This window comes from Lytechinus pictus, chromosome 14 (genome assembly GCF_037042905.1).
Source record: "Lytechinus pictus isolate F3 Inbred chromosome 14, Lp3.0, whole genome shotgun sequence".
Taxonomy (NCBI): Eukaryota; Metazoa; Echinodermata; class Echinoidea; order Temnopleuroida; family Toxopneustidae; genus Lytechinus; species Lytechinus pictus.
In genome coordinates, this window is record NC_087258.1 from 26268202 (window position 1) to 26281035 (window position 12834).

Here is a 12834-nt window from a genome sequence, read left to right on the forward strand (position 1 = left end):
GAAAAATATAACATGAGCCCATAATTTCTGAAAGAATATCTTCTCCCGAATTTACTTGATACATGTACCACATTTATGTGGTAGGCCTAGGCCTTTATGCTTGGATGATTATTAGTAGGTCCTAGGTATTCTTTGCAGTGAAATTTTGACTTGCGCCAAAGTATATAAGGCATTAGTCCAGATGTCAATGATGTCATAATCCTACAAGGGTTCTATTAAAACACATTTATGAAGACTACACCTGACAGGATCAAATTCATGGCTTGAGACAGTAAAATGGCAATACTTCTTCCGCCAGTATAAAAATAGTTCCAAAGTGGTGATATATCATCCCAATTTGAGAAAAGCAAGTTCAGTAAAGTTACCCTCCCTAGAATCAGTGTAAGATTATCAATCATATTCATTCATTTTTGTCAATCAGCAATATCAAAATTAAAAATTTAGAATGGGTTTGCTCAAATGAATATCTTTGGCCTGCCAGTTGTAATTACGCCTGTATAACCCTGACTCAGGGGATCAGATCGCTGAGGGCCAGCAATATTTGAAATAAGCTCCCCACACTACTTCTATATGTCAAAGTGCAATGCCGCAGAAAATTGCAAAAGGTGAATACAGATTTAAGAAAGGAAGGGATGGATAGCACGAAAGAAGAAGAGTAGAGAAAAAGTAAAGGAGAGCAAGGGAGAGAGGAGAAAAAGGCAAAAAATAGAAATGAAAAAACACAATTGGTAAATGTTAGACTGCCATATAAAAAATAAAATCATAGATTTAAGAAGAAAACAGATAGCTCTTAAAGAATGCATGAAAGGCAAAGTAAAACTCTTCGTCAGTCTGTGGCATGTGTGAGAAAGAGAAATCAAAATACAATTGGTTATAACTAATGAAGATCTTATAAGATGGATAAAATTTAAAAAAAAATATTGTTATGCCCAACTTTATAATTGATTAGAATATCCTACCCAATTAAGTGTAAAATCTTGGATGGTGTCATTATTATTATTATCTTATTTATTTATTTATGTATTTTTTTGTTGGGGGGGTTAGGTTTTAAATTTTCCAATCGCTAAGACACCCTGTGCATCCAACCAATTGCTTTCAGAACAAAGTCAATTAGTTATAAACGCCTAGTAGATCAAATGGTTTTTGTAAAATGCCTGGTAGACCAAATGGCTGTGGACCAAATGCCTACTTAGACCAATTAGTTACGGACCAAACGCCAAGTAAAAAGACCAAATGCTTGTGGACCAAACGCCTAGTAGACCGAATGGTCGTGGACTAAACGCCTAGTATACCAAATACTTGTGGACCAAACGCCTAGTAGACCAGTGGTTTTGTAACAACGTCTAGTAGACCAAATGCTTATGGACCAAACACCTAGTAGACCAAATGCTTGTGGATCAATCGCCTAGTAGACTAAATGGTTGTGGACCAAACGCCTATTAGACCAAATAGTTTTGTAACAACGCCTAGTAGACCAAATGGTTGTGGACCAAACGCCTAGTAGACCAAATGGTTTTGTAACAAATGCCTAGTAGACCAAATGGTTGTGGACCAAACGCCTAGTAGACCAAATGGTTTTGTAACAAATGCCTAGTAGACCAATTGGTTATGGACCAAACGCCTAGTAGACCAAATGGTTTTGGACAAAATGGATAGTAAACCAAGTGGTTGTAGACCATGAAGTTGAGAGTCCTGCGCAGCCTGTCCAATATTATAATAGTTTACCAACCGTGCAGATATACCTTTCTGCCTGGTTAAATTATCACAATTTCCCTCTGTATATCTAACAACAGGGTGTATCTGCAGATACACCCCGTTTGCCTGATAAAATAAACATATTATCTGCCATCATTTAATCTGGCAAAAAGGTCTATGTGCAGATAGACCCTTTTGCCAGATTACAGCCAATTTTTATAGGGTCTATGTGCAGATAGACCCTTTTGCCAGATAAATATCACTGTCTTTGCTCCCGAGATTAATCTGGCAAAAGGGTCTATCTGCATTAAATTGGATCTTACAAGAAAAGTAAAGGGATTAAAATAATAAAAAGGGACTAAAAATAATTTTTCAAAGATAAACTAAGTGATAGAATAGAGTCCACCAGCTAAAATTAACTCTCAAGTATTCTACAAGTAAATTAAATGCTCAAACTTCAAAGCTGATTATCTCAGAAAGTTTTTCGAGGGCGAATGAGCAGATAGACCCTTTTGCCAGATTAGGGCCGCGCTCTTCGCGTATGTAATTCAGTTACGATTTTAGTCATTCGCAGTGAATTTTAACTAGAACTATGTTTATAATTAATTCCCAATAAAATTGTTGTTATAATTATTCTCTATAACCGCGACTTTTATACTCTATTTCTTACACAAATTAAGTCCCTAAAGTAGCAATTTTTCTTCTTAAAGACAATACTGTATATATAATTTCATATCAATAAAATACAAAACAATAAGTGGGGAAAAAGATGTGTAATAATTTTGTAGAAACTTGTCCGATTTTGACATGTTTGACATTTTCAGAGAGTGTCTCGTTTCTGTCCTGTTCAAAAGCGGCCCCGGAACAAAAGAGGTTAATAGTGATTAATCGCAAATTTGAAAGAACAATTCTGATTGGTTCCTATAGTCAGTCTTACTGAGCAAAATACACATGCAAAATGGTCTTGAAATCTTGATATAGGCCATGATACGTGCGAGAGGGTTATTCTCCCTTGAACCCCCCCCCCCCCCCCCGTTTAGTCGCTTTCAATATTGGTTGAAAGATGGAGTGCAAAGTCGCAATCCAGCGATCCAGAGTGCTGAAGCACTATATCCACGTTCTGACCAGAGAAATTAAAGGGATCTTTCAGGCTGGAGATATTTCTATCTCAATAGAGTAAACTTCACGAAGCAAAATGCTGAAAATTTGATCAAAATCGGATAACAAATAACAAAGTTATTGAATCTTAAAGATTTGCATTATTCCGGTGAAACAGTTCTAGGCATGTCGTCATGAATATTCATTAGGTGCATGGGCTGATGATGTCATATCCCCACTTGTTCTTTTGTATTTTATTATATGAAATTAGGTTTATTCAAAAATTGTCTACCAAGAGCTAAAACAATTGGATTGACAACTGATTAAGTGTATTAGTTATTTATTGCCACAACTTACTTCATCATAACGGAGACACATTATTAACACATGTATGAAAAAAATGAAACATTTATGATTTCATGTAATAACATAAGAAAAAGGAAAGTGGGGATGTGACATCATTAGCCCACCCAATGAATATTCATGACGATGTGCATATAACTGTTTTCACAAAATATTTATAAACATTAAAATTCAATAACTTTGTTATTTGTTATCCGATTTTGATGAAAGAAGTTTCAGCATTTTGCTTTGTGAATTTTACTCTATTTATTTATATATAAATATTTTCAGCCCGGACAATCCCTTTAATATTCCATTTTATTATTCGCTCCGTCTCTAGCAAAAAAAAGAAAATATTATTTCTGTGGCAGTTTGACCAAGTGCTGGATTACAAAGAGGAATATTCGGAAGAGATGGTAATTTGAATTCTAACCCTTATGGGGGGGGGGTGATGGGGAATATATTCCCCCATTGATTTAGGTATATATAGGGTGGCCTGTGTTATCATTCCCGCCCCCCCCCCCATTTATAATTTACGGTCGAACATCATGACAAGCAAGGGCGGAAATCTGTCTCGAAAGGTAGGGGGGGACCAGGGGCTGGAAAATTTGACAAGCAAAAAAAAAAAAAGGTTACCACCCAATAAGTAAGGTCATTTCGTCCAAAATACATGTTTTATTTCAATTTCTTTCTTTCCATCGTAATTAAACCGAAAATAGTAGGGGGGACATTTGATATTGTGTCCCCCCTACTATTTTGGGTAGGGGGGACACGTCCCCCCTGTCCCCCCTGGGATTTCCGCCCATGATGACAAGTATGATCATGATGATAAGGAGGGGGGAAAATGATCATGATGATGGTATGTATTGATTTCTAAGCCTGATGACCATCGTGTTTTTACCGGACTTTGTTAACATTCCTTTCAAAATTGTTAGAAACAGATGGATTGAGAAAAATTAATAGAAAATTGAACACGCGATAAAAATTATATGTTATGATCAGTGGCGCGATGAGCCGAAAATTTTGAGAGGGCCAGAAAAGAAAAAACAGTTGCGAGGGAGAGAAGAGAGTGAGCAAAAATTGAGACATTTTTAACTACAAAACTCAAATTTTGTGATAGAATTTGACATTATATTCATAAATTAATAATTATTTCACTCTTCACTCTTTCCTTTTCCTTACTTTTCTCTTTTTTTGGGCAGTAAAAATTTGGGGGAATCCATGGCACCCCAATCTGTACGTCAAGGAATATGATATTTTAACGGCCAGTCATCTTGCTGCTCAAATCTTAATTTCTTGCTGAGTTACTGTATAGCAGCGAAGGAGGAAAATTGAAATTTCGAGATTTTCTGGGTTTCGCAAATTCGAGGCAATAGGCCCTATTTTGTGTTCATCCCTCGAAAATCAGAATCAGGGGCCGCGGAACGGTTTTGAAAATCAGGAGTAGAAGGGCTGACCATGGAAGAATAAAAACCCCAAAAGGTGCACTGTTCATATAAAACTGTAAAAAAAAAAAACAGTAATTATTACTGGCAGCTGGGACTCACAAACAGTATGAACTGTTAAAAACTGGATAACTGTTAACAAACCCCACAATTTTAACATTCATTTAACACGAAAATTGCCGTTAATTTACAAATACGACGATGGATGCACTGCAATCAGTGGCGTACCTGGAATTTTTCACAGGGGGGGCAAAACCGTCCGCCAAAAAATTTGACAAGCAAAAAAAAAAAAAGAAAAAAGAAAGGTCTTCAATCACAAATGAAGGATTTCGTACCAGAAAAAAATTTGACAAGCAAAAAAAAAAAGGTCTTCAATCACAAATGAAGGATTTCGTACCAGAAAAAAAACCACACACACAAAAAAAGGTCTTCAATCACAAATGAAGGATTTCGTACCAGAAAAAAAATTGACAAGCAAAAAAAAAAAAAAAAAAAAAAAGGGTCTTCCAGCTCGTCAGGGGGGCAATAAAGGCCTTCAAGCTCGTCAGGGGGGGGGGGCAGGGATACGTCCTTTGCATGGGTTGTGGCTCGTCAGGGGGGGGCAGACTGCCCCCTCTGCCCCCCCCCCCCCCCCGTAGGTACGCTAGTGACTGCAATCAACGTAAAAACGCGATATTAGTATAGTTCGTTGGTATTTTTACAAATTATAATTATTTTACTTTGTTTTACATTTTACTTATTCAGGGCCCTGGGACCGATTTTTTGGCTGGGGGTGCTGAAGTAGGCCTAAATTCAGGGGCGGATACAGCTTTCGCCAATAAGGGGGGGGGGCGAAAAACAATTCACCCATATTTTCCCCGATCAGCCACTCAAAGATGATTTCTGTTTGTTTCTTCGTAACAGTCACTAATTTGCTTTGTTCTTATAAAACAAGGTAATCTAATAAGCCATATTTAAAAAGTGCGAGCTATTTCTTTTGGAAATTTCATGTATCTTGTCCTGAAAATCGAACATTCTGGGCAAATTTTGTGATCATGAACAAAATCCGTATATAACTGATCGAAGAGAGACTTGTTGAGGACTGTTTTAGTTAGCCATAAAGCGATACATATTCAATAATCAAATAAAGCGAGCGCTAAGCGCGAGCTGAAAATTTATGAAATTCCGACCTAAAAATAATGTAAATTTTAAGCATATTTTATAATCATGCGCAGGATAGGATATAAATAAACAATGCGAGCGCGAAGCTTGAGCGGGGGAAAAATGTGATTTATACCTAAAATGGGTCACTCTATTTATGTTTTGTAAATCATGAAAAGAGTGGGTAATTGGGTATCCTAAATCAATAATGTGAGCACTTTTTGAAAATCAATTTATAAATCAAACAAAATAATGAAAGCTCGATGTTGGAGCTAAAATGTGTTTTGTATATTGACTTCAAACTTGATATGTGAAGCTCCGTATCACTTTATCAGCCTATTGAGGAAGAATCTCATGTAGGCCTATCTCATCAAACATGCAATGCGAACGCGAAGCGCAAGCGAAAACTTTATAGTGACTTGAAAGGTTTTTTATTTCATTAAATCGTCCCCTCACCTTATTTTTATTCACTCTTCTTCATCCTCTAATTTTCTCCTCTCTTTTCCCTTCTTTCCTTTTTTTTTAATGCCTTCCCCCTTTTTGTTTTGCTCCGCCAATAGGGAGTCCCGGGCCCCTTAGGCCCATGGATCCGCCTATGTAAATTTGACAAGCAAAACAGGTTTCACTAAACAATGAAGGTTGTTTTGTTGCCAACAAATTTGATAAGCCAAAAAAAAAATGGTTTCAACACAAGATGTTGGTCATTTTCCATACATTTCTCCCATGTGACACACCAACCAGAATTCCAGGGGGTGCTGCCTATGGAAAATAATACACGCAGCACCCCCTGGGAAAATCTTGGGGGTGCCTCAGCACCCCCGCTTCCCAGGTCCATGAACTTATTTACTTTCTACGTTACATATTACTGCATAATTACGTTTGGTTTGTTAAATCATTGTGTCGTCTGTTTTTAAAAGGTATACAAAAATCCTATAAATTTACGATTTTTTTGTAAAATTACTAGTAGGCCCTATTGGAAATAGCACAATAATGCAAATTAAAGAAAAAATATTGCAGAAAGGAAAGATTTTGAATGATGCAACATTCAAAATTTGAAACTAAATTCATAAATAGATATTCATCAGATTGTTATGAAATTAATAAAACGTGTGATTTTAGATCTCCTATAAACGGATTGTAAATTGTAAAGTGTGTGGGAAATATTGCTGCCCTTATACTTGCATCTGTGTTTCATTATAACGGTATTGATTTGGTCGGTCATCAGTAACTCATCGTGCACTTAACTTGAAGTATAGAGTATATCTGTATACATGGTACATGTATATTTTTTGTACAAATTATCCCCGGCCGCTTCCACAAAGATACAAGGAGAGTAATTACACCCCCCCCCCCCACACACACACACATATGCATTCACGCCAATGTATTCAAAGGATGTTTTGATTGGTGATCAACCATTTAAAGGTCATTAATTTTGTATCATACAATTCATACATGGACGAACCATACTCTCAGGATGCATGCTGGGATACCGTTTGCAATATCAATATATGCTATTTAACGTAGGGATTTGTCATGGCCAAATTCTGGAAAGATTAGAATGAGCGCGGGAATCGAGCGACCGCACGAGAAATTGGGCAAATTAAGCATTTCGATCGCATTTTAAGATGAATCCACGCATTAACAATGTAATCATTGATGATTGAAAAAATATCGTTTCTGTCTATAAAAGTGGGTGGAATGATTGTACATGCCACCTCCCCCCTCTCCGAAGAGTGGGGGATACCCCCCCCCCCATGAGCCCCCCCCCCCCCCGGATTTACGCCCGTGATATCCAGCTATAGCCAAGCGCCATGACAATTGGCATGATTGGGGACCCGTATACCCCGTATTGGACATGTGATCCGACTCTGTTTGATAATTTTTTTTCAAATAACCTTTCCTTTGGAGGCCCCCAGCTGTATAGGCCTGTCTATACTTTGTAGCTGGAGTGCGGTGTTATCAAAACAAAACAACTACAAACATGACAAAAGCAAACATTTAATTCTTCACCTGAAACACTAAAATAGCTCCCAACCGCGTAGCTAGGCCTATAGCCAGGATTTAATTTTGGAGGTGGCGGTAAGTGCACGCGAAGGGCGCTCCCTGGGGGGGGGGGGTGCAGGGAGGGGGAGCGAAGTTTTAGATATCTCATCAAATCTAAATCAAAAGAAAAGCGCGAACTTTTAGATATCTCATCAAATTTGAATCAAAAGAAGACGTCTCTTGCGTTTCTAATACCCTCATCAACGGAATTCAATTGTCTTGCTGTGATTAAAGGACAAGTCCACCCCATCAAATTTGAATAAAAAGAGAAAAATCCAACAAGCACAACACTGAAAATTTCATCAAAACCGGATGTAAAATAAGAAAGTTATGATATTTTAAAGTTTTGCACACCCCAGTCGGTATGCAAATGAGGGCACTGATGACATCACTCACTCACTATTTCTTTTGTATTTTATTGTATGAAATATTCAAATTTTCTCCTCTTTGTCATGTGAAATAAAGTTTTATTTCGCCCTGAACATGTGGAATTACCCATTGTCTAGCACTTTACGGTTCAGTCAAGTTGGTCCTTATCGTCAAATCTGTAAAAATTGAAATATTCAATAATTCAAACAATAAAAACAAAAGAAATAGTGAGTGAGTGACATCATCGATTCTCTTATTTGCATGTAACATAAAATAATGTGCATATAACTATTTTGTGAAAAATAAGTAAAACTTTAGAATGTCATAACTTTCTTAATAATATTTTTACATCCGATAAATTTTCAGCATTATGCTTGCCGCATTTTTATTGATTCAAATCAACATTTTTCTGAGGTGGACTTACCTTTAAAAACAAAACCTGTTTTCAAAAGAAAAGATGACCGCCCAAAAAATGGGAAACGATTGAGGAATTCAAAATAATTCCTCTTACCGCGCGAAGCGCGAAAGCTAGGACGTTTTATTTATTAAAAAAAATGAGAACAGAAGTGGTATAAAATGCCTACCTTCACATCAGATTTGATTGTAAAAACTTTAGCCACATTAAATTTCTTTAATTTGCAAAACTGTGTAGAAAGCGGGTTTATGCAAGGAGGTTACAGCCCGATAGACCGCGGGTCCGATAGACCGCGGGTCCGATAGTCCGCGGGTCCGATAGACCGCGGGTCCGATAGACCGCGGGTCCGATAGACCGCGGGTCCGATAGACCGCGGGTCCGATAGTCCGCGGGTCCGATAGACCGCGGGTCCGATAGTCCGCGGGTCCGATAGTCCGCGGTGTGTGTAAAATTATGATAAGAATATAGTGAGATCCAATGTCATCAAGAGGTCAAACGGTCAATGATACGAGTCCATGGGGTTCTATAACGATGACCGAATGGACAATCGCCCCCTGACAACTACTTCAAGGAAAATATTATCCCCATATTTTTATCGTCGGGGACTGTTACCCCCCCCCCCCCCGGAAATTTACCCTCTAGACGCCAATTACCCCTAGTAGTACGGAGCCTTTCAAATGCCACTGACTTGACGACATGGCGAGATACTTTATCTTGCCATATCGACTAAATAAGCATATTATGTCGGCATGGCGAGATACCTGCCAAGTCCACATATCAGACACCGTGGTTCAGATGTTTGGAATTCTCTTCCACATAATATTCGAAATTTGAAAACCTCACATTCTTTTAAATTGGCTGTAAAGCACAATCTCCTTTCAAAATTACAGAATGTGTAAACTGCTAGTAACGTATACATGTAAGTAATTAAATCTTCTTTCTTTCTCTTATTCGTAACTGAAGATTAAGAATTTAACTTTGTTGAATTACTCTACCATATATTCATAACAATTTAAAACTTAATTGTTATATCTCGGCAGTCTATCACTTTTACATTCTTCTCTTTCTTTCCTCTCTTCCTTATTCTTACATTTTTATTTTGTTTTCTTGGATGCAAAACCAGTTTAAAGGTGCTTAAACCAATCAAGCTTTTAGCTTATGTTGCAACACCTTTGTATGTTCATTATTTACTTGTGTTTTCATATATTTATACATTATCTGTATATTCTTTTACATTGTATATTGTGAACATGCATGAATAAATAAATAAATAAATAAATAAATAAATAAATAAAAGTTATACGTCAACATGGTGAGATATTTTATCTTGCCAAGTCGACTTGTAACAAGTTATATGTCAACATGGCGATATATCGGGATTCTGGCCGGGACTTGTACACTTCAGATCTCGCCATGTCGACATATCGACTTGACAAGATAGAATATATCGCCATGTCGAAATAATAAGCTTATCAACTATACATGGCAAGATAAAGTATCACGCCATGTCGTCACGTCGATGGCATTTTAAAGGCTCCGTACTAAGGGTAATTATCCGGGGTAATTGTCTCGAGGGTAAATTTCTGGGGGTAACAGTCCCCGGCGGTAAAAATATGGGGATCATATTTTCCTTGAAGTAGTTGTCAGTGGATGATTGCCCTAATTTGGTTATTGTTATAGAACCCAGGCGCGGATCCAGGATTTGGTGAGAAGGGGGGGGCCCAAATTTGACCTGATTCTTGGCGCCCATGTGTACTTTTCGAAAAATTGCGCCCACTCCCTTCCAGCCAGGCTAACTTAAGTGCCTTAAATGGATTTTGAATTATCTTATAATCACATTTTAAAAAGGCAATTAAAGACCACTCTTTTAATGTGTTCTTTAAAAAAAAATCCATGAATATAATAATGAAATATCAATGGGAGCGCGAAGCGCGAGCGATTTGGGGGGGGTTCAATTTGGTTTAATTTCTCACGAGAGTAGGCCCTACTAGAATATTGTGTGAACGGGAGCTGTAGTTTCTTTGCTAGTTGTTTTAGAATAGCCTTCAATAATATTAATGATTGCTTCTTGGGAATAATGCAATATCGAAGCAATCGACTCATTCTCCTCAATTGTGGCGTATTTATTCAGCATGGGTGCACGAGGGGGGGGGGGTCTTGTTGAACTTTTGTAGAGGGCACCAAGATAACAACAATCAATGAAATGGGGGGGGTAGAAGTTAAAGAATATCTGAGATTTTATTTTAAAAAACACATTGAGGTATTTCACAAGGCCTAAATATATGAGAACGCGAAGCGCGATCTGATTTTTTTTTTTATGTATTTCATCCTGAAAGCCTAATTCCGGGGGCGGACCCAGCTTCCGCAAATGAGGGGGCGAATTTTTTCACCCATATTTTCCCCGATCGGCCGCTCAATGTTGATTTTTTTTTGTTTGGTTTCTTTGAAGGGGTTGTTCCAGTGGCGTAATAAGCCAAAAATTTTGAGGGGGCACGATATGGCGTATCGCATAAAATTAATAAGAAGTTTCCAGTGAGCGAAGCGAGCAAGCAAATATGCTGACATTTTTATTACAAAAATACAAGGTTGTGATAGATTTTGACATAATATTTGGAAAATAATATCATATTTCATACTAATCCCTTTCCTTTTCTCTCTTTTTTTTTTTTTTTTTTTTTTTTTTGGGGGGGGGGGCAAAACGCCCATGTCCTAACAGTCATTTCCTAGCTTTAATTTATAAACAACATAAATGTGTAATAATCTCATAAGCCCTATGCTAGCTAAAAAAAAAAAATGAAATTTCATGTATTTTGTCCAGAAAATTGAAAATTCTGGGCAATGTTTGTGAACCTGAATAGAACGCGTTATGTAACTACATAATTACCATGAGCGCGAAGCGCGATCAGAAGTGTTAAAGGACAAGCCCACCCCAACAAAAAGTTGCTTTGAATAGAAAGTGAAAAATTAAACAAACATAACACTGAAAATTTCATCAAAATCGGATGTAAAAAAAGAAAGTTAACATAACACATAACATTTTAAAGTTTTGCTTAATTTTTCAAAACATTTATATGCACATCCTGGTCGGTATGCAAATATGGGGACCGATGACATCACCCGCTCACTATTTCTATTGTATTTTATTATATGAAATATGAAATATTTTGATTTTCTCGTCATTGTCATGTGAAACAAAGTTTCATTCCTCCCTGAACACATGTAATTCAATTTTTTAACATTTTGTGGTTCAAGCAAGGGGGTCCTAATTGTCGAATTCATAAAAATTGAAATATTGTATTATTCAAACAATAGAAAACAAAAGAAATAGTGAGTGAGTAACATCATCGACTCTCTCATTTGCATATCACTGAGTTGAGCATAAAACTGTTTTTTTTTTCTTTAAATAAGCGAAACTTTAAAATGTCATAACTTATTTTACATCCGATTTTGATGAAGTTTACAGCGTTATTCATGTTTGATTTTTCTCTATTTATTCAAATCAACATTTTTCTGGGATGGACTTGACCTTTAAATATGCATTCTGGCCTAGTCGAAAAGGGACCTGTTAAGGACGTTTTGCAGTTAGCCATTAAGACGATATATATTTCAACGATTAAATAATGTGAGCGCGAAGCGCGAGCTGAACATTTTTGATATTCCAACCTAAAAAGATGAGATTTCAAACCCCCCAACAGGACGCTCGAGTCATGTTTGTCAATCATGAAAAAGGATGGGTAATTTTTAGTGTCTTCATAATGCGAGCGCAAAGCGCGAGCAGAAAATTTTTGATATTCTGATCTGAAACTGAATAAGATCAAGCTGCGTATCTAAAAAAAAAAACATGCGTGCGCGTGTTTTAGAGTTAGACAGAATCTGCATTCTGAATACATTTCATTTTTCATCATGAAAATCAATAATGCGATCGCAGAGCGCGAGTTGAAAATAATATTTGAAATTCCGATATGAAATGAGTCAATTTAAGCACTATTTACAGCACTTTGTATATAGGGAAATTGTGACGTCGATGTGGATAGCACTATAAACTAAATAAATGTGGAGCGTTGTGGCCCAGTGGATTAGTCTTCGGACTTTGAAACAGAGGGTCGTGGGTTCGAATCCCAGCCATGGCGTAATTTCCTTCGGCAAGAAACTGATCCACAATGTGCTGCACTCAACCCAGGTGAGGTAAATGGGTACCGGTAGGAAGTAATTCCTTAAAAAGCTGTGTGCGCTATGAACGCCTAGCTTAGCCGGGTAATATAGGAGCGCCTTGAGCACCTAACA